The 24,285-nt window shown below is 32.8% G+C and overlaps 1 protein-coding gene across 3 annotated transcripts in view; it reads right to left on the bottom strand.

The window, feature by feature from the left end:
* LOC108905594 overlaps window positions 1-24,285 on the bottom strand; it is a 144,903-nt gene that overhangs the window by 108,826 nt on the left and 11,792 nt on the right. The gene's annotated exons all lie outside the window — the stretch shown is intronic.

Here is a 24,285-nt window from a genome sequence, read left to right on the forward strand (position 1 = left end):
TGATATGTTGCACAGATTTACCTTATCATTCAGTTTAAGAGCGGCAATTCTGCTTGTTCCCTTTGAAGCCATCCCACGAGTGTTTTATTTGTTTTTATCCCGTGTCAACAACGAAAAACTTTTCAATTCTCTATTATGCCTTATTACCTAATTTCATGGTTCATAAAATTTGTGTTATTACGACAGACCTCACGGAGGTACGGAGGGATGACTTAACATTACTGGAATTGCTAACACCAGCTAATTATCAGGTTTATAAACCAGCCAGGTGGATTTCATGACAGTAAAATAAGTAAGGAAAGATGTAACTTTCTCTAATTTGGTTTTAGTGTTAGTGAAATTACTACGTTGGGAAATTGATGCTTTGGTAGTCATTGAAAGGCTTGAACAGTAACGATCTAAACATCTAATTAAATACATTGTTACTTTCTCACATCGTCATCGCACTCTAATATTAAAAAATATTTGAATTTTTTTTCACAGTATTGTCTAAATCTCTAAATAATATGAATTTCAAATCAGTAATTATAATCTAGCAAATATCATGTCGAAAAAAGTTTAACTATAGAATGCAAAAATATTATCTAAACTAAAAAGACATGGTCTTAATCAGTCCTATTTAAAAAACCATAGTTTCACATTTCTTTCATTAAAAAACAATCCTAAAAAATAAATCCTATCAATCAAAGTTTGGAATATCGATAAACTTTTTTTTCGAACCTTATTTTTCTTTCTAAGTATAGTGATTTTACATGTACTGAAATTGTTGTTACTTCGGGAGTACCTCAAGGTTCAGTTCTTGGCCCACTGTTACTAGTAAGTTCATTAAATGTCCGTAATGTTCACTTTTATGCAAATGAACTGTTTTACTTCTGTTACATCTGTTGATGACTACGTTGTACCCCAAAACTTCCATCAAAATGTTGTATTATGAAAATTTCAGTCACTGTGCCACTGTCTGATTTATTTAGTGTTTAATAAACGATTATTACAGGTAAATAATAACCAACTTCTGTTATTTTCAAAATATGCAGCATTCCCCTATTTTTAAAATACGAATTCGACCAATTCTCTTCAACAAACATTCATTCACAGACGCAGCAATAAGCTCGATCCGCTTTGTCAACGTCTCATCCGCTGCGGTGTTCGTTCGCTTCCTGACAAAGACCTCTTGAGGGAGCAGCCAAGTATAACAACAAACGTGGGGGATAAACATCGTCGGAACAAGTCACGGTCTATAAAATTCAACTCCAAATTAAAATAAATTACACCACGGCACGACACGAAACATGTCCGTTTGACTGTTGTCCGAAACAACAAACCGTGTGGTAAGGCTGACAACACAAATCAAATTAACGCTAATTTATTTACTTCACATTATGCGGGGTGGCTGGCCTCCTGATTGTGGAGTCAAGTGGTAACAATTATCCTTAAAAATACCCACAAGATATATTTACGTCCAGCAAGCAATATGAGGTCCCCTTTAAGGTTGCGGCAGTTTTAACAATTTAATATGTAAGCTGTTGGGGTACCGCAGATTGGATTTGGTAAGCTTTAATAAGGTATCTTCGCCAATGGGCATCTTGCATATATTTTGTAAATGTCTAGAAATGATATACATCTTTATATTACCACGTACTGAAAATATTAGAAGTCCCTTAGAGGTTGTTAATTAAAAATTAATAATTGAAGCTTGGTACGTGAAATAAATGTTGCGTAATTCGTGACGTCATTTAGTGCGAGCGATAATCGAGAAGAGTAATAACAGGGATAATACGACATTAGAAGCATAGTAAGTATATAACAAGTCATGGGAATGAGTGCTGCCAACTAGTCCCTCTTTTCCATGGAAAATTTTACCTCAAAAGGGAATATGGAAATCTGGCGACAATTAAAGCATTATCATGGAAAACTGTCCACAAAAAATGACCGATTTTATTAACTTATTTAACTTTAACAGCTTATTTTAGTAAATATAACAAAATACCTCTTAAAATTCCTCATAAATTCACAGGAAAATTTATAATAGAAAGGGTTTCATCATTACATGTGTGAATTTTGTTTTGTCAGGTTTGACAGCATTGATGGGACTTGTAGACTAGACGGCAGACGACCGAGAAGTAGGTTGTGGCCTCGGTCGCACTAAATGACGTCAGAATGCGTTCATCATCAGGTGATAAAATTTAAATTTTTATATATGTAATTGTAAACATCTATAATTAATTTGTTAGGTTTTTTACAATGTATGCAATTTTATTTCTACAAAAAAAAAAACCTTTTGTTAAAATCGTTTAAAATGGGCCATGTTTCAAAGGTAGCTTTTTCAGAAGCAACTTAGATCAAGTTACGAGTATACTGAGGACAATTTTGCTTTAAAAAGTTATATGCCTTTTAAAAATGAAATAAAAAGCGAGAAACAAACAGAATGGATGGAAAATTTACTTAATATTGATTTAAAAATGTTTTTGGTCGCTCAAAAACTTAAAATTATACGAATTTTCAATAATTTCTTTCTGCATTTTGTAGACAAAAACCATTCATGCAAATTTGTATATTTGAAAAATCCATTTTCATGGCCTACTTTTCCATTTTTCCACATAAGCATAAGCGTAAAAGCAAAAGAAACTAGCTTTTTTTGACTGGCAACCCCTCTTTCCTGTGCGTTATCAGAGACACAAAAATAAACAAGGAATTTATACAAGCCGACTCTGCCACCATACCAGGCATTAAACGCTTTTTTTCCGGTTTCGACTTCGGTTCAGCCCATATCATCCGCTGCAATTAAACGATTCGTTCCTACCCGCATCTATTACAGACGTACCATCTCCACATGACGAGAGAGTGGGCCGTAAAAATTTCTCTTGAGCCACGATTAAATTATCTAATACGATTCGCTCAATTAAAGTGCACTTAATTGTAGACTATCCGGCCAAAGGTCGCGGGACGGACTGACCCTTAATAAGGGACTCGATCGGTTCGATACGGATTTTGTTCCCAGCCACGGCAATTACGGGAAGCCATAAAAATTGGTGAAAGGAAGGTCCATATCTTCAGAGGAGTTGGTGAATGTTTTACTGGTACGAGAGTATAAGTCAGTTTCTGAATATTTCTAATTATTTACTATTATTGACGTTGTTTACAAACTTAGGGATGATTTTTAAGGGTTGTAACGAAATTTGAGTTAATTGATCAATTATAGTTAATACAGATTTAAAAAAATAGTCAAATATAGGGGCATAACCAAAAATAATATTAAAATACATAAATTCCACTGCTGAAATGACAAATTTCATGAAATATATCATGGATACTGCAGTATTGAAAGGGTATGGGTATAGTCAATTGACTTAAATATGTGAGGATAATAAACTGTTTTCAGTAATATCTCAGAAAGAGCTTTAAAAATAAATAGGTATTCCTCCTACACCGCTAAAAATGAAAGAGACAAATGACCGGGTCTGCACGTGCGGGACCTTTATTTTTTCGGTCAAGGCTGGCGCCTCTCATTTTTATAACAACAAAACCTGATTTTAATATTCTGTTTCGTGGACAGTTGACGGAATGATGGAAAGGTATGCACGCATGTACAAGATGGATCAAATTGGAAAAAATGACACTGCTATCTTCCGTCAGAGAGAAATACATAATTAAATTGAAGCGTTTGGTAAATAACAATTTCATGATCTGCAATTAGATTTTTAAAAAATTTGAACCCGAAACATATTTCATACTACTATTAACTATTGTTAAATATTGTCAAATTCCAATTTTTCTTATATCTAAGACACATTTGTCTTTTTTTATAAAATGTTATACCAAATTTCTGTTTGTACCACATGTAAATTAAACTGCTTGTTTTTCTACACAAATTGCATTAGTATTCAATTTCTGGTTGTAAAATAAATATAAATTAAAACACTATAGTTACTGCCTCAAATTTTCCTCTTGGCAATATTCAAATAGTCTATAATTAAATTGTCTTTCGTAAGGACCTTGTCGTGAATATTTTAGTGGTAGGAGGCATTAATTATAGTACGACAAATCAACAAATTCAGGCCAAAGCATAATAGGATACCACAAATTAAATAAAACGAGTTGCTTGACAGCATACCTAATAAGGTACAAGTAATCTTCATGTGAAACTGAAGTTAATGAGGAGCTTTTGTTTCATTTAAATAGACAAATATTTTAGATTAGGATTTTAATGTCCCCTTTGGTGGTATTATTTACTGTTAGTGTCTTGTAAATGAAAATAATTTTATTCTAACAAGAGAAATGAAACTGAAAATTGCCTTAATTTTTCGATTATACAAAAGAATTTGGATATGGATAAAATGTATTACTCACCCAGTGGTTTATACAGCTGACAGATATAGAGAAAGAGGCAAATTAAATTTTCAAGGCAACTTATTGATTATCTACTAAGGTTGGAATTGAAGAGGCATAAGTTTTGACAAGACAGTGTGAATCACGGAATAAAAGATACAGTTAGAGCACGTTAAATGCTATGTTGTTCAAAAGGACCATTTATAAGGCATTTACTAACACATAAAATGCAGATATAATGTGTTTTATTCTGAAAGAAATGCTTCTCATGAATGAAGTTGTAGAAAAACACTGAATATACAGGGTGATTCACAAACGGTGACCAAAAATGAAACCTCGTATTCTTTGGTAAATTTATGGGGAGACTTCCGTATTAAGTTTTTATCTAGAACGCTTCGTTAAAAAGATACAGGGTGTTAAACTTAAAAAAATATTTTTAATTTTTTTAAATAATTTAAAAACTAATAAGTGAAATAATTTGAAATGGGGCACATGTATGTAAACATTTGTCCAAAATCTATACAAAATACAGTGGCGGAGATACAGGGTGTCGGTGGCATATTTTTCTAAATAAAATAGTACGCCACTGCTTTACGTATATCATGATATTTTCGAATTCATCTTTGGATTTTCTACAAACTACTACTCTCTTATGTTTTCGAAAAAAGCCTGATTTTCGAGTAAAACAAAAATGAACTGAAAACATACTTCGATACTCGAAAGATTCCCCTTAAAATTCACCAAAGAATACGAATTTTGATTTTTGGTCACCGTTTGCGAATCACTCTATATATTTGACTTGTTTTAATCAATATACAAAATGTGTATGTAAGAAAATATGTTTTAGCATTGCTATATTTATTAGCAATACAATAAAAACAGAAATGTTATCTATATTAAAGTTTCGGAAAATTTATTGCCACTCGTTATCAGGGTTCATTAAATTTACAGTGTCAGATCCTATGTTTCGGTTACTATTCCCCAATGAATTGCAATCAAAATTAAAGACATTTAAAAAAAAGTGTTTTAGATGATCTGGAAATTGCCAGCATTATTATTTCTAATTTGGTTCTACTGTTATTGTGCTTTTCTTATTAAATATAGATATCCAAGAGATCGTATAAATTTACTTTTAAGCAATGAGTTAATATTTTTATTTCCTACTATATATTCTTAATAGTTTTTTGTTTCTTTCCATTTTCGATTTCCTAATTATAAATAAATTATTATGTAAGAAGAACACAAGGGTATGAAATATTAAAATTCGATTATGTATAAAAAAAATTCCACAAATCGAAAACTTTCAAACGCAAACAAAAAAATGATTTCTCTTTCATCTTTTCATAGGAAAAACGCTTATAAATAAACAAAACTGAACGAAATAATAAACAATTTATTGTGCTCTGGCAATTATGTAGCCATCAGAGTACCATGTATTAATTAATATTTATTAAGACAAACTAATTAGAATGAATTATTACTAGTGATAAAATGTAAGTTATAAATAAATATTCATTATGCGACAAAAATAGAGCTTAACAAAAAGGAAATAAGGTATTGCCAATATTTGCAATTTCACACCATTTCACTATGGTAAATGTTCATAAAGTGTAGCCAGACTAAAAGTTTCTGAGAAAAAGCAAGCGCAATTAATTATTATTTCCATTTAATAAACTAAACAGTGATATTAAAGAAAAACAGTTCGTATTATTTACTTCTATATATTTTTCCGGTACATTTGAGGTCAACTACATACATACAGGGTGAGTCATTAATAATGGTACACAGCTTAATGGGAGATTGTTAACGTCAAAATATAGCGATTGAGCCAAACATGCCTTAATCAATTGTTGCACCTTTTCGTTCTACAGGGTGTTAAAGTTGAAAAAATATTTTCGATTTTTGGCCCTAATTTTTTTGCTACCCTCTATATAATCAGTAATGCAATGATCTGGAATTTTAGCTGCTGACTAGTGACAATACTACCGTTTAGTATTATTATTTTATTATTTTATTATTATACCCTGTATTATTATATTATTTCGAGTAAATAAATATTCCATAATACCACCTTCTCTGCCTACAAAAATTTAAATATTTTCTAAACATTTAATTAGTCACGCTCCGGCACTTCCGCATTGTATACCTCAAATACATAATCCGATAGCATCTCCATCGCGATTGTAGCCACATGAGATGTTATCAAGGTAATAAATTTGTTATGTGCATAAGTAAATAGGTAAAACATCTCTGTTATTCTACTAGAGAACACACGGTAGGTAATTCAACAAATCCGACCAGGTCTACGATGGCGTACCGTTTTGGTGGCAGCGGGTTCGCGATGTACCATCGACGTTGACATCGGGATGAGTCAGCGGCTTGTTCGAGTTATGTAAGCCGACCACTCCGGTCTTCAGGAATACCTCTTATCCGCGACATAACAGCACGTACCCGCGACAGGTTTCTCGCCGTGGTGAGAACAGTCTGAGCGAATGTCTGCTAAATTTCTGCAATTACTTACTGTACGCCATACCAGCATAATCTGTTCCTCTCCGTCGACCTTAACTCGCATAAGTTATTCCATTGGAGCATAAAACGAATTCTCAATACATATTCACAGGTGTCGAAGTAGTACTGACAAAAGCATTGTTAAAAATGAAAAAAAAAAAAGAACAAGTCGTGCATTTGCAGGAAAAAATGTTTCGACTAATACTCAATTTCTAATGTACTGTGGGTACACATGTTCGCAAGTGACCCATTTTTAAGCATTACGTCAAGAACGCCGCCGGACGCACCACGGGTTTCCGGAAGACGACCCCGACAGAGTGGCGCCAAGGACCAGGGACTTCTGCCAGCAACTATCAAGCTACCTACGACCGACTCCACACACAGGGACTCTCCAACGAACACTCACCCCGTCAACACGTCTTTTTCTATACTTTATCATTACCGTTGAGAGAGCGTTTTATTCTTGCTGCACAGCGAAAGCAATCCTCAGTACTAAAGTGTACTACAGCAAGAGAACATTATTCTATGCTAGATAATAGAGGCCCAAAACATCTTCCAAATAAAAGGGGATTAAGAAAAAAACGATTTTTCCATAAAAATTGAAAAAAACTGCTGATATACCTAAAGAAAGAAATGAAGAAAACGATTCAATAAAAAAGATCATTTGATTACTTCCCATTTCTGAAAAGCTGATAAAAGTATGTTCAGACTGACCAAGAGCATGTTGTTCTGGAATCAAGCGCATCAGACATGGAATATGAAGACGATATTCCCTTTAACTGAAATTGCAAAATAATTTTTCGGTTTTTTTAAGTTTGCTTTTATGTTGAAATTTGGTTAGGTTAAATTTAAATGTTTTGTAATTTTTGTTGTTTTAAATAAAATATATTAATAGTTTGAAATTTGAGGACATTACAATCCTGGCTAATATACAGGGTGTTAGAAATTTGACTGCCATAATTTTAAAAGACGATAGAATACATTAAAATTAACAAAAAAAACCTTATACGACATGGGTGCTAAACTCTTCCATTTCCGAGAAAAAAATATCAAAATCTCCTACTGGATATACAAAAATTCGATTTTTTCCAATTTCACCAATTTTTTTGCAAGTGATAAAAATGAAAAAACAGTGCTTTATTAAATCGGTTTAGTAAAAAAATCCTCATACAAACTTGTTAGACGCGACAGAAACTTCGTTGTCTTTGAAGATACGAGAAAAGTAAGATAAGTATGATTCTATTATCTGCACTATTCACAAATTTCCCTGAGTTTAACTTAAAGTTTCCAAAGATATACCTGCAACGAAGATCGTGTTTTTTTTTGTGAAACACTGTATATTTTTACATAATTCTGTTAATACGCTTTGCTCAGGATCACAGGATAAAGGATTTGGCGGATCTATATCACAACATTAAAGACATGAAGTATATTATTTTGATCATATATACCTGACTTCTTTTCTTTTAATAAAACAAATCCCTCATGAAAAATGAACGGGTGAAAGATTTCTTACTTTTGTGACATCCTTAAAGGTAGAGAAGTTACAGTCGAATATTTTCTTATGGCGATACTGCATGTACATTATTTTTGTTTTTGCCGCAAGTATTTTTTACAAGTGTCTGTAAGGTTAAATATATTTAGAAGAACACTGTTTGATTTATTCGATTAGATTTTTTTTATTTTGAGTTAGTTTAACACCTTTTCAATAAAATAAAAATGATACTTTAAGTTTAAAGAGCAATTAAAGTCGCCTTTTGAACTAAATTCCTTCGATTGAATGTATTCCTTATCTATTTTCAGCAAATGCCGAAGTTCTACCAGACACAACAGTAGTTTTCGAAGCACTTATTAACGAAAAATGGACAACTGCCAATGTTCAGGTAGGTGGTACATCCTGATAATATTCTCTAATGATAAATGTTTCATATTGTACACAGAAGTTTTCTCTTTGTAAAGCTCTTATTATAGAATGGTAAATTTTAAATCAAACAGGGTATTTTCGTTGTTCAATGTGTCGTACGGGCAAATGCAAGGACACAATCAACACATAGCTTTGTTGTCCGCATAAAACGGCAAAACAAACAAAGAGCCAAGGCGCTCTGTTGCCTATTTTTAACTATTAAAATGTTTCAGCAGTTCACTGTACAAATAAAACTGTAACCTAGATTGACGTGTTGGGAAAACCTTAACATGCTTTTTATCCCAACCACTGTTTAAAGTGGAAGCGAAATGTAGATAGAGGTAATAAAAGAAATTTGAAATATTTTTGCCACCATCATAAAACTGAAAGATAAATAGGAGAAATTAGGATTAGCAAAAGTTATTAAAGTCCATGAAAATTTAAGATATTCTAAGCTCACTTTCAAGTCAAATAGGACTGTAATCGGGTTGTGGTACTTTTGTTCTTGTAAAAAATATGCCACAATCCCAAGACGCGCTGTAAAATTTGTAAATATTTACAGAAGAGTTCATTTATGCCTCTAATAATAGACGCCATAAACAATAAAATGTAAATGCAGACGCACAAATTAAACATTTATACATAGCCTCAATCAACACACTCATGCTCTGAAATGGAAGTAATCGCAGGCGGTTATTTAGCAACAAGAGAATAAAATCCACTCATGTTTGCCTCTCATTAACTCCAGAAATGAGATTACCTGAAACTAAAGGATGCCATTCACGTTAAGATCTACAAGAATACGTCGCGATATAAGTTTCAACATAACCATTTGAAATTTGTATCAAAAATCAAGTGCTACATACATGAAGTTTTTCTGGGATTATACAGAACCAATTTAACCTGTTTTTTATTAAATCTATAACTTTTTTCAGTTATTACCTAAACTATATAAGATGCCTTTTATATTCCAAAAGAATGAAGCCATATAGAAAAAAATAACTTATTGTTCGAATTTGCTGCACCTTTCTTCAAAACATCCCGTACATCTGTAGATTGCACACAACAGTTATTACTGTTAAGTACTTTCTTTGTATCTAGAGTTAGTTGTTTTGCATATTTACCACAAATTAAAACTGTTATGGTAAGAAACTAATTTAGACCGACAATGCATACCAAAGCAAATCCGAATAACTGTAAACGTTTCAGCAAACCCCGTAATGCAACCATAAGTAAGCCTCTGCCGCATGTAGCCTGCATAAATTTCGTTGCGATTGTGAGAATACCAACAAGATTTTTTCTTGCCGTTATCGAACAGTTCCACCTTATTATTTACAGGATGATTACCTCCGGTTAGAATGGGTAAACTATTAGTCATCCTCTGCGGCACGATGAAGGATGCCGACTGAAAAAGCCTAGACGGATCAGTTCGCGTGACAATAGATTCCAAGACGTGGACCCCGAGGAGAGGTTCCTGGCTAATAATGTGAACATCTGATCACGAATTCTGCCAGACCTCAGGTGAACAGTCCGTAGTAGCGTGTTCAGAGTTTTTGAAGAACACATTCTTAGTCCCGTTCATTAAACCAGCCATTAAAAACTCTACTTTGGTTCAAATGGAACACACCAAAGAACCCTAGATCTAATATTATCATTTTTGTCATATCGGTAAATCGGTTTCGGTTGCGCGGCTTCTTTTTATTAAATTGAATTTGAGAGCGAGAGTTTTTTTTTAGGTTTTCATAGAGCTTGCAGCCCTAGGCTCACCCCAAGCAAAAATTGTAGCTACGCCCATGGATAATAGATAGATATTCAGTGCCGGCTGGACCATACAGTAATTGTTTCCCACAACAACATTAGTTAGAAAGTGCTGGTGGATATTTTTGAACAATTATTGTAACTGTAAAACCTTGTAAGGGCAACAAGCACAATAATAATACTTGTTTAAAAACAACCTATTGTTGTTTGTTTTTAGTATTTTAAACTTTACGCGTAATCAATAATAAATCAAACAGAAAATATGAACTTCTATTTTAAAATCTTTCAAAACTTAAGACCTATGTCACATATGACTTTTTTTATTTTGCGATGTTGGTACTGTTACCACGGACACCTTGTGCATGATAAAGCAACACAGGATTAAATTACTAAGTTGACTACATTCTAACAAAAAAATATTCTATTCGCTTGCCGTTTATTCGACAGAATATTTATCACACTTTTAATACATATCAATAGCATTTACACAACACTTTGAACAGTTGTTCCTGTAGGTATTCGTTAATTATTTCAGCTGGAAAAATGCCTTTCCCTGACGAACTGAAAATAGCTGGCAGTGATGTCAAAAACAGGTTCACCGACCTCAATAAAACAATCAACTCTTTTCAATTACAAAGATATTCGTAACGTTAGTTAAGGAAATTGCATGTCAAGCAGATATTATAAGGGAAGAATATAAGTCAACGTGGTCCCTAGAAAATGAAAGGAAAACATTTGAATGTATTGTCCTTTTATCCTTACGGTATTTTCCTAGGTATAAAAACGAAAACGGTAGTGAGTTGAATATTTTCTAACGTATATTGGTGAATACTTGCGTTGACCTTAATTCAGCTACCATCAACGATTATGTATGTATTTGTTTTATTTAAACAATGGGTTAAAAACCCAGTAATAGAATAAGTGCCAGTACAATCAAAGATTAACTAAACCAACAGTGAAAAGTATTATCACGAATAATATATAAAGCAATTGAACAATTAACAACACATTAAAAAGTAAATAAAAACACCATCTAGGGTCAAAACAGCAAATTTTTTGCACTTTAATGCATGAATAACACACATAAAGTCGTTGTTAGAGTTATTATAATGTCAAAATAGATATATCCAATTTCCGTCCACGTCATCCAAAGATATAGCAAAGGAAATCCATATGTGTACCTACACATATTATGTTGGTATGCTCACCACGTATGGTAGTTCCGATATTGTAGTAAATAACACCGTACTTCCTAAACGTGAATAATACATAGGTACATACATAAATCAGGGCATCTATAGTCTCCACATAATTTCAATATTTCAAACATATTTACAATTAAAGGATATTTTACGTAAAGAAAAAACAATATATCTTTTACGTTTTGTCGAACAGTGTAAATTCTCTCTTTCGACATGTATACGGCTTAAAACTTAAATCGTTACGATTTATCTGTGCAAAAATCAGTAACCCAACGATTTTCCATCCACCCTTCAGATAAACCAGCAAATAAATTTTGAAAGAGGATGAAAAGCAATTATATGAGAAACTGCCATTACCTCTACTAAATAATATTAAATTAAGACGCATTTAGTTAAACGTACAAGTAAACTTCTTTTGCCACAAAATCCGGTATATTTATCTGTAAATTAATTTTATAAAAATGACGGGAACAATGTGACTAAGCCAGGATGCGGTATGCCATGCAGTAAAGCTTGATTTAATACCAGTATCTTGTGTTTTCTTCGACTGTTCGGTGTGCCAACAAATATTTCTTATGTAAGTAAATTTTCTTAGAAATTCAAGAATTTAGTTTAAAATTTAGACAATTTTTCACGCAAGTCGTCTTATGCAACTGTTAGAATCTACAGCTTTGCATTCTTCATCTAAAAAAAAATATTATTGCTATCAGTGTTCCTAATTTTCCTTTTAATTGTTAATAAAGTGAGTTACATTTTCTTTCCCTTCAAATACATCACGTTCCGAACAAGCGTTTCTATTTTTTAATTTTAGAGATCCTGCAACATGCAGCAGAGTAAAAAAGTTCGCTCGTTTTTTCCTTATTTTCCTGGACTAATAATAAATTTAATATGATGGAAACTGATGCACTATTTCGTTTAAATTTCGTTCTAACCAAGAGATTTTCGAAAAGTTACAATACTTATTTTTTACAGCATGAAAATAGTTTACTTCGCTACGTTGTACTGGACCATGCACCTAGGATCTTGTGAAAACTGTTTAGACCCTTTTACGTCTGATCCCATTACTATTCCTGGCAAAGCAAGGCTGTCTCCAGATCCGAAATATAATGTAAACCAATCAGAAGCCATTACTATTTCCGACATTCGTTTGTACACTCTGAGTAAATCTCCACTGGTACAGTACGTTCTACTAGGCATCGAGGAGAACTTTCTGGCCCTTCAACTGAAAGAGCTCTACGATAAGGACCTGCAAAAAAGTATCTGGCACACCGACTACAGCGGCACCATACAATTTGGCGACTTCGACGACCCGCCTAATAACGACGAAAGGGCGAAGGAAATCTTAAAAAGATACGGCACGGTCAGGAACAGGGCTTTTAGAGAGATGAAGGAGCACTGCGACTTTTTGGTTTGGCAGGAATGCTTCGAAGAAATCGTGAGTTTCCTTATGATCGCCGCCATATCAATGTTGTGCTACACCGCATATTCAATCTTCAGCTTTTTCGTGAATTATTCGACGTTAAAGAAAACAGGAAACCGATCAAGTACGGCCGCGTTCTACGCCCTGAGTCACGCCATAGTCGGTCGCAGGATTTTTAAACGTCACCAACGAGAAATCGAGAAGATACACTTTGACATGCACGCAAAAACGACGGAACTGGGGGAAAAAATTAAAATTTTAGAAGAGAAGCTGGGTTTCTACATGCTGTTGGCTCAAAATAAAAAACTGTCTGAATGTACATACGACTATATCCAGTTCCCAGAAATGAAGAAAAAAATTGTCGACAACTTGGGAGGAAATCTCGATAATTTGGAAATAACCGTACAGTCACAGCTGAACAACATTAGGAACAGCGAGAAAAGTGGTTATCTGACACCCATAAATCACTACGTACTGTAAATGACGAATTATACAGGGTGTCCCGTTCATGTTTCAAAAAAATTTGTGTGCGATTTCCTCATGGGGGTAATTCATGTAACGTTTTTTTTTTTGACATTGTTATCTTTAGTCGATTTAAAGACAATTAAGGAAAACCATTTGAAAAGTAACAACTTCAACAAACCGTATCTCAAAAACAGGTCGTCTAAGAAAAAAACGTCACATGAATTATTTTCCCATGAGGAAATTGCAGGCAAGTTTTTTTGAAACATGAACGGGACACCCTGTATACTCATTAATTTAGAACTGTCGCCTGCTTACAATTAAAAATATTATTGTATCTTCACAAAAATATCGATAATGACAATTTATGTAGGTACACAATTTGGGATACAATCAATAAAATCGCTTTAAATATAAGAAAATAATGTTTTATTTTGAAATGAAAGAGATCTCCCACTTACACTGAAAAAGTTATTTATTTGAACTAAATAAATATCGTTTGCCATGAATGCTGGTTTGCCCAGAATATGTGAAAAGTAACCAAAAATAGTTTGTAATAAATCTTGTATGAATGTGAATTTATTTTTACGTTCTACTACTACTTTGCCTATTCATTATTAATCAAGCAAAAAAATTACAGGAGCAGAAAATTTTCCAAATTTTTTTAGTGATTTTTGAAAGCCTGTAGCATCCTGAATAATGGTCATATCAAGAAAAAAAAAAGAAGCATCTTGAAGCTTGAAGATTCTAGTTTTGAAATCTTGAGATGATATTTTTGAGCATCAAAAGAAATCAAAAGAAATAATGCAAGCAAAAATTTTACAATTTTTTTTTTTTCAAAACACGGGCTCAGGAAAATCAATGCCAGGGTTATTTAGCCTGATTCATCAGCTACAATTTGTTTTTTTTTTTTTTTCGAAAATCAACGACTACCTTGCAAATATTGTGAAAAGTACCAATGTTTAAGTTTTTTTTTAGCTCAATACATGCCCGTTTTCCTTTCCAAAATCATCAGTTTTATAAAAATTTAAAGGAGCAGGTTCATTGCTTCTTAAACATTAATTAATGATTAAGATGAAACACATTTTTTGCGTTATTTTTGTCGCAATTTCACGTCAAGTATTCTTCAAATATCGAAAAAAAAATTCATAATTTTGAAAAAAATCATATTTTCAATGTAAAATTATAAAAAAGAGGACGCTAAAAAAGTTTTTTTTAATTTTGAAAATTTGATTTTTTCTCAAAATTTTGAATTTTATTTTTCGATATTTGATGCGAATATTTAACGCAAAATCGTGAGAAAAATAACGCAAAAAAATTGTTTCATCTTATTATCTTATCTAATTGATTAGATTTCAAAACTAGAATCTTCAAGCTTCAAGATGTTTCTGTTGTCATAGTTTTCGTCAGTTTAAAGAACTATTACAAATAAATGGTGGATTGTTAAATTCAGTTTTACTATAAACTTATAGAACTGCAAACTTTTGTAATAATAGTCAAATTTGATTCTGCTTGCATATCGTATAAAAATATACATACTCATATAAGATTTTTTATATTAGTTTTGTTCGGAATACGTCTAATATAAACAACAATAACAATAATAATTTCAAATGAGACCATCAATTATGTCCAGAGAACCGGAGACTTTTCGCTTGGCCGCGTTAGCTAAATGCTGTTTTTGTTACGCAGAACAATTCATTCATTTCATTGTCATGGTAAGTAAATTCACAAAAGAACATGAACTCTGAATACGGCTGTAAGAGAAAGGACACATTCTAGTGCGATGTGATAAGCTGTGCAGGATCTTCAATTTTTTATGTTTCCACGGGTATCTCTGCTTACTAAGAAATATTCATAATTCCTTCGTCAAAATGTAAACAATGGCACACCATTTTTAATAGGAATTCTATTATATTTCTTAAACAAACGATGTGCATTTCAAGAAAGTTTCATTTAAAATCGAAAAAGTACGGGAAAGAACATTAGTGTACGAACACCCTTACCCTATGAGAGTCATATTACTACTAGTATTCGTGTAAAAATATGTTTGTCACTGATCAATCAGTGATGCTCTAATTATGAAGCGGAAGTAAAAGACGAAAGGCTATTATTATTTACGACCGAAAAGAACCCACTAGATTTTTTTACTGTCAGAAACTGTTATTTCATACGAATTGCGATTTTATTACTAGTAGTTTTATTATTTTGTGTTACTTCATCCTTTTTTCTGTAGCCAGTCAGTGGCGCACCAACAAGGAATTAGAAATAGACATTATTCTTCAATTTAACGTATATATGTATTCTTCATACATTGTTTTTCTTAATTGCTATTTTTATTAGGGTACTAGCGGGTACATTTATTTTAAACATGTTGGGATATAAAAAATATAGCCTATGTTACTCAGGGATAATGTAGCATTCTAATGGTGAAAGAATTATCGAAATCCGTCCAGTAGTTTTTGAGTTTATTCGTAACAAACATACATGCATACAAAAATACAAATCTTTCCTCTTTATAATATTAAGTATAGAAGTATAGATATAGATATAGATTACCAACAGCTGATATTGCAGGAACAAGATATTCTACATATTACTGTACCCACATAATATATAGTAAATGAACGAAAAGCTTTTAGTATAGCATATAATATAAGCTAACTGAGTAAAAAAATTAGTAGGTTTCTTTCACAAACAAAATGGTCTATTTACAGTTACAACGTAACATTCTTTAAGTCATTCTCGGTGCTCTGCCCGCGTATGAAGTTAATAAAAGTCTCAATCTCCATCGCAATCTACCATCAAGTGTGGGCCAAAAATTCATCATGCCTAATGAATCTAAACGGTGTCTTTATTAATAGTCGTGCTAAATGAAGCGTAAAGTCCATCAATTAGTCTCACGCAAATATAATAGAAGCAAAAAAATTGGTTCCGTGCTTTGGCTTTTGATAACAGTGCTATCTTGGTTTATATTGGCTGCAGCCACATTGGAACTAACAAACGAATTCGCTGAACCACTTTGCGTCAATGTTAGTTTATTCCTTCAAAAAAATTATCTCAATGACCAACATCACACAATTTTTTTCAAGCAATGACAAGGATTTAAAAAAGGACTGTAATTATATTCAAATTCAAAACAAATATTCAATTTCAAACAAATGTCCCAAATTCATCATTTTTCTTTGATGGAAACTTTTTTGGTCGATTCACAAACTCAAGCAGATTTATATGTGCTTTGTAAATTTTTTGTGTACAATGAATCAAAATAATGGCCAATAAAGTATTCCGTAAATACAAGTTAGTAGGGTGATAACGATAACAGATGCTTTTTCGCTTATTTATAGCACGAAATTGGTGCACACACAACTTTTCCTGACACTATTTACAAACTTTTGTCTTCCATTTCGCATACCAGTGTCATAACTTTTGATATGTGTACCCATAAACTGAAATTATGAAAAAAAGGATATATAAACATTTCGCCAGGGCATAATTTATTAATTTTAAGCGATTTAAAAAACGGGAATATCATGGAAAAGGTCTAGAACGAAACAAGCAACTTTTCTTCAAGATGAAGCAGACATTTTCTCTTTATTTCAAAGGCCGAAATTAATATTGATGCAGATCGTCCATAGAATCGATATGTCATTCACATAAACGCAATAAACACGAACTGTTTCGTTGGCGGATGAATATTCCGGATGGATACAATTTTCTTGCGGAGCAAACGCAAGTATGTCACTTATTTCTGGACAGAATTATGTATTCGATATTTTTAGTACGGGCCATAAAATACCCCGTTGTGCGGTAGTCCCGAGACTCTAAAGTGCGTACGGTTATATAAAACGGTTAAGTACAAAGTACCTGTTTCAGAATAACAACGGAAATTAATTTTGTAATAACGAGTCACCGTTTCCTGTTAGTAAAAAAATAAATGTTAGAAGATATATCAAGAGTTATGTACAAAAAAATAAACGACAAGAGTAAGCGGGAACGCAATAGTGACCTTTTGAAAACTGGTGCAGAAATTTTAAATATTTCAATCCGGGATATGTAATGGTGCAAGAAAAGGATAAGAAACAGTAAAAATGTAAATTTTTCAAAGGAGAAGCAAAAAACGTTCATATTTTCTATGTTGTATTATTACCCCGCAAATGAATCTAAACATGTCTAGTGAACCAATAAAACAAATCCTCTACACAGGTGCCGCGTGATCGCGTGATTAATCTTATTAGTTGAGCCAAGTCGGTCAATGTAAATTCACATTGGAAATTTTCAAGTGGTCATTTGACCCAGTATGAATTACTTATAATTCAATACTACCACATATAACAATAACTTTAGAAACTATGCCGTCAATTCTTGTTGGTACAGGTGAGTACACAGGTGAGCTAAACCTGTCCACCAGCAGTCCTGGATCAGTTTCAATAGTCAGTAACTCTATTATTATTACATGCTTAGTGAAACTACAAAAAACCTATTAAAATCTATTAATAACAAACAATAAAATTATATATAAAAGTTATCCTTATATCCACTATTTCTCCATTTAATTCGTAGCTAACCAAAACTCGCTTTTTAATTCGCAATTAATATAATCCGCCGACAAACAAAAAACCAAATATGAAGCAGAGCAAATTTTCTCTCCAATCTGCAACAGCGTCTTTATTAGAGAGAGTTATCCGTACCTTGGGGCCTCATCTTCGGCACCCCATTTGCTCCTCATCGTTACCAGTTATGAACAGTCACGACCACAATATAAACATAGCGTTCCCCTCGACACGATGTAAATTATTATCATTCCAGCAACGAGGCGAATTTACTGTATCGCGCAACCGATGATTTTACAGCATATTAAAATATGGGCGAGCATTCGCCGAACGACTACAGACGGATTTATTATTATAGCCGTAACCACACTAAAAACTGCGAAACGGAACCTGAGCTTCGAATGAAATGAGGCGGAAAGGCTAAATAAACGAGCGGTTTGCTTAAAAAAAAGGGAGGCGGAATCGTTGCCATGTTGAATAATGAGGCGGAAGATGCTTTGTTGGCAGAACATAGGTCTCAATCTTGGTACGGATTGGACAATAAACTGAACCATCACGTTAATTGTAGCACATTTCATATATCATTCACAGGTTAAGGAAGTAAGAGAGCTTAAAGTAAAATTATTAAGTTCAAAACGAATATTCATTATCAATTTATGGAGGTACTGAAGATATGACGCTGCATCTACGGTGAGTTGATATTCGAGTCAAGGGCAGCCTTATAAAAGTGCATATGTTAATATACTGGCAGATATAACAATAGAGTCCTGGCAAGATAAGGTGTTCCTCAGCGTTCGGTCTCGGGTCCTTCACGTTTTTTAATTCATGTAAATGTGTTTAAATTAACGTGTAATTCTGGTGTAGAAAATTATCCGCGCAAATATCACGTCAATACTGAGCAACAGTACTTAAATATTTCCTTTAAACCAGCAAACAAAAGCAAACATTACCGATATATGTAAATATTTGGCAATATTAATGGCTCTAATAAATCAATTTTTCCTCAAATAATAATTTACTGCATTGTTTAGTGCTTGCGAAATATTTTCCCAATTCCCTAGTTTAAAATATCGAAGCTATGTTTAACGACCTAATCTAATCGTAATAAACTGATGAATTAGTTTGATTACATTATGCCTAATGATCCTATCAACAAAATCAAGTGGTTACATCTAACAAATGACAATTTAGTACAGAGATTTTGATACCACTATCAAATATTGCTTCAAACATTATTCTTCTGATAGTAATGAAAACTACAGTATGGCATTCCTTTTACATTTTTGTAACTCCAACTAATTGTAGTAACTTCAACTAATTGTAGTACTGATTGAATCTGTGTTGATTTATCATTAGGTAACTATAAAAAGTAACAGGTACTGTAGGTAGATACTTTTCATATTATTGCTTCTTGGAAGCAGATACACATTCTCTAACTGTTTTTCTACGTGATAAGTGGTTGTTTTCCACAAGTATGTGTTTAGAATTTGCAATACAATTGCACTGTTATTATTTCTTAGGTCAAACAGTACCGTCGAGTCAGGTAATCGTTTTTACTTCAAAAACAAAGTTCAATCGCAAATAGTTATAGTTTCTTTATCATTACTGATTATCAAAATTTGATGAAGTCTTATGGAGAGAGACCTACATAATTGGCACAGGCTTCATCTTTCTATTAACAGGCATTAACATGGATTACATGATCAGAAAAAAAACTACAAGAATTTGGAACACATGAATTTTGTTTTGGTACAATTCTTGTCTTACTTTTGACTTATACGAATTAATTAGCTATTTATACCATAGAACTACACTGGCAGGTAAATTTTGACTTTTCTGAGACATTCTAAACCAAGAAATTATCAGAATACAAAATGGTGAATTGCGGTATTAACAGAAACCATATGAAATACTTTTTGGAAAAAATGAAAATAATTTTTTTTATCTCTTATCATCAGAAACATTGTACCACCCCAGTTTATACTTATTTAATTTGATACAACAGTAGTTTCTTTTTTTTCTGTGGACACAGACAAGAAAGAAATTACCGTTATATCTAACTAAATAAGTATAAACAATGAAATGAGAAATGAAAATAATATTCAAGCAAACTGTTCAAAATTTGGTCCCATTACAGCTTGGAGATGTTCGTAGTTCACAACATTTTTCTAAAAAAAAAGAAAAGAATGCAGTTTTATGATTTGTTTGATAAACAGGCATGCAACGACTTTTCAATAAATCCAACAACACGTCGTTTTATATTATTGAACTGCATCACGAAACAAGATTTGTGGTTTAAAAATAAAATTAAATATTTATATACACGATTAGAATATTTAGTCATGATATGAAACATGTTAAACGATTAAACATGTGGCAGGATACGCTGGCGAAAATTCCAAATTACGAAATGTGCGCTTTCAAGGTCAAGCGCCACATTTTAGTAGGAGTTAATGTTTTCGCTGGTACCATTGTCCCTAATTTTATTATAATCGACTTGTCACATTCTCAAAATAGACACAGCAAGTAACACAAATTGTTTGAAAAATATCATATGACCTTTATGTAAAAAAAAAACATAATTATCTATTTCTCTGACAAGAAAGTTTACATTTTTTACAGTATTAGATTGAAAAAAAGAATTATAAAATTCATTCATTTTTCTGCTTGTTATGATTTTTTTTTTCTTAACTTGTAGCTCCCCTAACCCTGTTAATTTTGATAGTACAAGAAAAAGCCAATAGACCATTTTTATGTAGAATTTTATGCTCTACAACTTTTATAAGAAATTTTTTTCCTAGCTGTTCCCCTTTTAAGCTATCTTGAAAAAAAATTATTGTCACTTATTGTTATTATATACCTCAAACTTGGGCACCGCCTAGCCGGGTGTCTTGGCCGATGGATTTCGATCGGCCGAGGTAAGCATCACGGACGCAGGCTGGAACTTGGATGGGTGACCCAAGGCAGGCTCAGGACGTGGCTGTGGCAGCCTACCAGAGACCTGAGTTGCTCAACATCTTCCACCTGCGTGTGGCCCCCGATAAAATGGTAATGAGAATAGAGCAATAAATCTCTGTAACTCAAGACCATGCTATCATACATAAAAAATTGTACGAGACTTTGCCACCAAGCCACTCGTGTAGTAATAGGATGGTTGAGTGATGAAAGGGGGGTGTACAAGTGCCGCGATGGAGAAGGAATTTTTCCTAGTTATGGTTATACTTGTGGCTCTTTAAGTCGAATTTACATACATATTTTTTTAAATCAGCTTTTAATATTACTTCAGCCGTCAAAGCAAATACTTTCATATTTCAGTTAGTAGTAATAGTAATAGTAGTTGTATCAGAGCAAGGTCAGCGGTTCCCAACAAGTTTTATAGTAAAAAAATCAGTCAGATTTATTCACAACTCGACTTCCATATTCTTAATTCTTTCACAAAAAAAAACTATTAAGTATATATTCTACACATTCTGTGCCGCTGTTTAAAATAAATGTAGGCATTTAATGTTCACCCTGTACACTTCCATTTTCATGCTCTGCGTTTCGGAACGCTTATTAATTTCTCCCGAACGCGTAGCGCACCTCACCTAACCTCTATTAACTCCGCCAAATCGATTTCCTCCCATTTAACACCCATATCCGTTTCATAGTTCGTGGCTAGAACTGTGCAACCGTGAAATGGTTCCATAAACATTTATGTGCTTTAGAGGTGGTACCCCGGTACTGCAGCGAGTGCAAGTGCAGTGTTCACACTTTTGATGATCACTGCCATCGCCGTTGTATCGAGGATGATTTTTATCCAACTCGCTGGAGAGGTCGCTTTGCTTACCGGAGCTTAACTGTCTGAAATTAATAGCGCTTATTTGGAAGGCTTAGTGAACACCGAAGGCGAGAAAATAAAATAACTAATCTTATTTTTAAGATACTTTATCGAAATTTAGAGAAAAATGAAATATACCACAATTAAAAAGTCAGTTATGTAAAAGTGATAATCTCAGAAAAGGTACCTACAGAGAGGAAGAGTTTAAAATTCAATTTTCAAGTAAAACGGATAACGATGAACAACCGTTGCAAAATTTCAAAATAGATTTTTATTTTTTTTTAAATATATCGAGAATATCATTCAGAATGACGAAAAAAAAATATCGTGGGAGTTTGAGCCCTTAATATTAGTTTTAAGAGGTCTATCATCGCTAGTTTCGATTTTTTATTCCTGATCCCATTTTTGCGTCAAATTTGTCAAACCATCGAGGTAAAAAAAAATATCTACATATATTTTTGAAGCAAATTGAATGCCCTACAAAAAAGGTCTGATTGAAAATTTTCAGCAGACGAGCCGTTTCAATGTAATCAAGTCTTGAAAATTGATGTTTTTTCGATTTGACTTTTTAACTTTGGAATTTTGTAAATAACGAACAAATTAATATCTGAAAAGAACAATACAGATTTTCAAAGGAAATTTAATGCTCTACAAAAAAGGTCTCTTAACATTTTTGCATAAATTTACTCCTTCAATTCACGATTGAAGTTGAAGTAAAAATTAAATTTTTGTTTTTTTGTATACATTTATATGAAAGAAAAATCAGATTATGGCTCATAAAAATAATCGAGGTCACTTTCAATTAGTCGGCATTTGTAACAGACGTTGCGATTGTTAAGGAGAAGGGGAAGTATTTTCACTCGTCATAGCGTTAATAAGTTCAGGAAAAGCGAAACAAATAGAGGGGTAAGGGAGGAAAGTTGATATACGCGAATTCGTATATATTAATACAATATTAGTACAATATTATAAATAAATAATCTTCAGTAGTAAAACTACATGATAGTTATTTTTAAAATTATTTTGAAACAGAAAAACTACGTTCTTGTAGAAATAATAGCTATTGAGCGAGAATAAATTTGAATATATTATGAATTTTGGATATTTTTGGTGATTATATTGATAGAATAATAATTGTCGATGATGTATAATATCAATTTGTTCCATTGAGTGAAAAAAATTGGGTCCAAAACGAAAAAAAACAAAAATATTTTTACTTCAACTTCAATCGTGAATTGAAGGAGTAAATTTATGCAAAAATGTTAAGAGACCTTTTTTGTAGAGCATTAAATTTCCTTTGAAAATCTGTAAAACATATCAATTTTCAAGGCTTGAAACGGCTCGTCTGCCGAAAATTTTCAAAGAAATTTTTTGTAGGGCGTTCAATTTCCTTCAAAAATATATGTAGATAAATTTTTTACCTCGATGGTTTGTGGCAGTTTTGACGCAAAAATAGGGCAAGGAATAAAAAATCGAAACTAGCGATGATAGATCTTTTAAAACTAATATTAAGGGCTCAAAGTCCCACGATATTTTTTTTTGTCATTCCAAATGATATTCTCGATGTATCTTTCAAAAACAATAGTCGATTTTTTGGACCAGTCTAGTCCACATTTCTGTATTTTGCTTTGCAGGTAAGCTCATATTAAAAAGGATGTTAAAAGTTCCGTATTTACTTTTAAATCACTGAAAATAATCGGCTGGAAATTCTAATAGTGCGATGACATGACTATATTTATTCACTGCTCTATTTTTCCTGTTACTTCTACAGTCTCTCGTGAACTGGAACTAATGACTTTTCGTCACTTAGTAAACCGGGTGCCTTTTTTCAATCGGCACCACGAGGATCTCGGTTATGCAAAGGGATACAAGGTCGGTCAAATTAGGACAAAATTACAGCATTTGATATCGAAAAATACGATGACAAGACATTTTGACTGTCCTTTTGTCAGATATCGTTTTCTTTTGTTTAGAAAGTAGAGTATTCTACATGTTTTATTGCATTCTCAATCTTCTATAGGCTGTTATCTCATCTCTCAGTACAAAAAGTAGATGGATAGATGGGTGGATGGGTCGGTTTTATAGGTGGTACAGGTAAATGAATAAATATGCGTATTCATGCATGAACCACTGGATAGAAAGATGTATGAATTCATAAATGGGTGGGTGGATAAAAAGTTGCTTCCAGAACTCTGCAACAAGAATTATGCCATGAATATGGCGTTTTAAAGCATTTTGATCTATTTTCTGTTTTTGAATGAAATTGAATCAGCTTGTCTGACTCTATGATGATAGATTGGAATTAAACGAATGAAAAATCATACGTCTAGTGA

Source organism: Anoplophora glabripennis, unplaced genomic scaffold, assembly GCF_000390285.2.
Source record: "Anoplophora glabripennis isolate ALB-LARVAE unplaced genomic scaffold, Agla_2.0 scaffold53, whole genome shotgun sequence".
NCBI lineage: Eukaryota > Metazoa > Arthropoda > Insecta > Coleoptera > Cerambycidae > Anoplophora > Anoplophora glabripennis.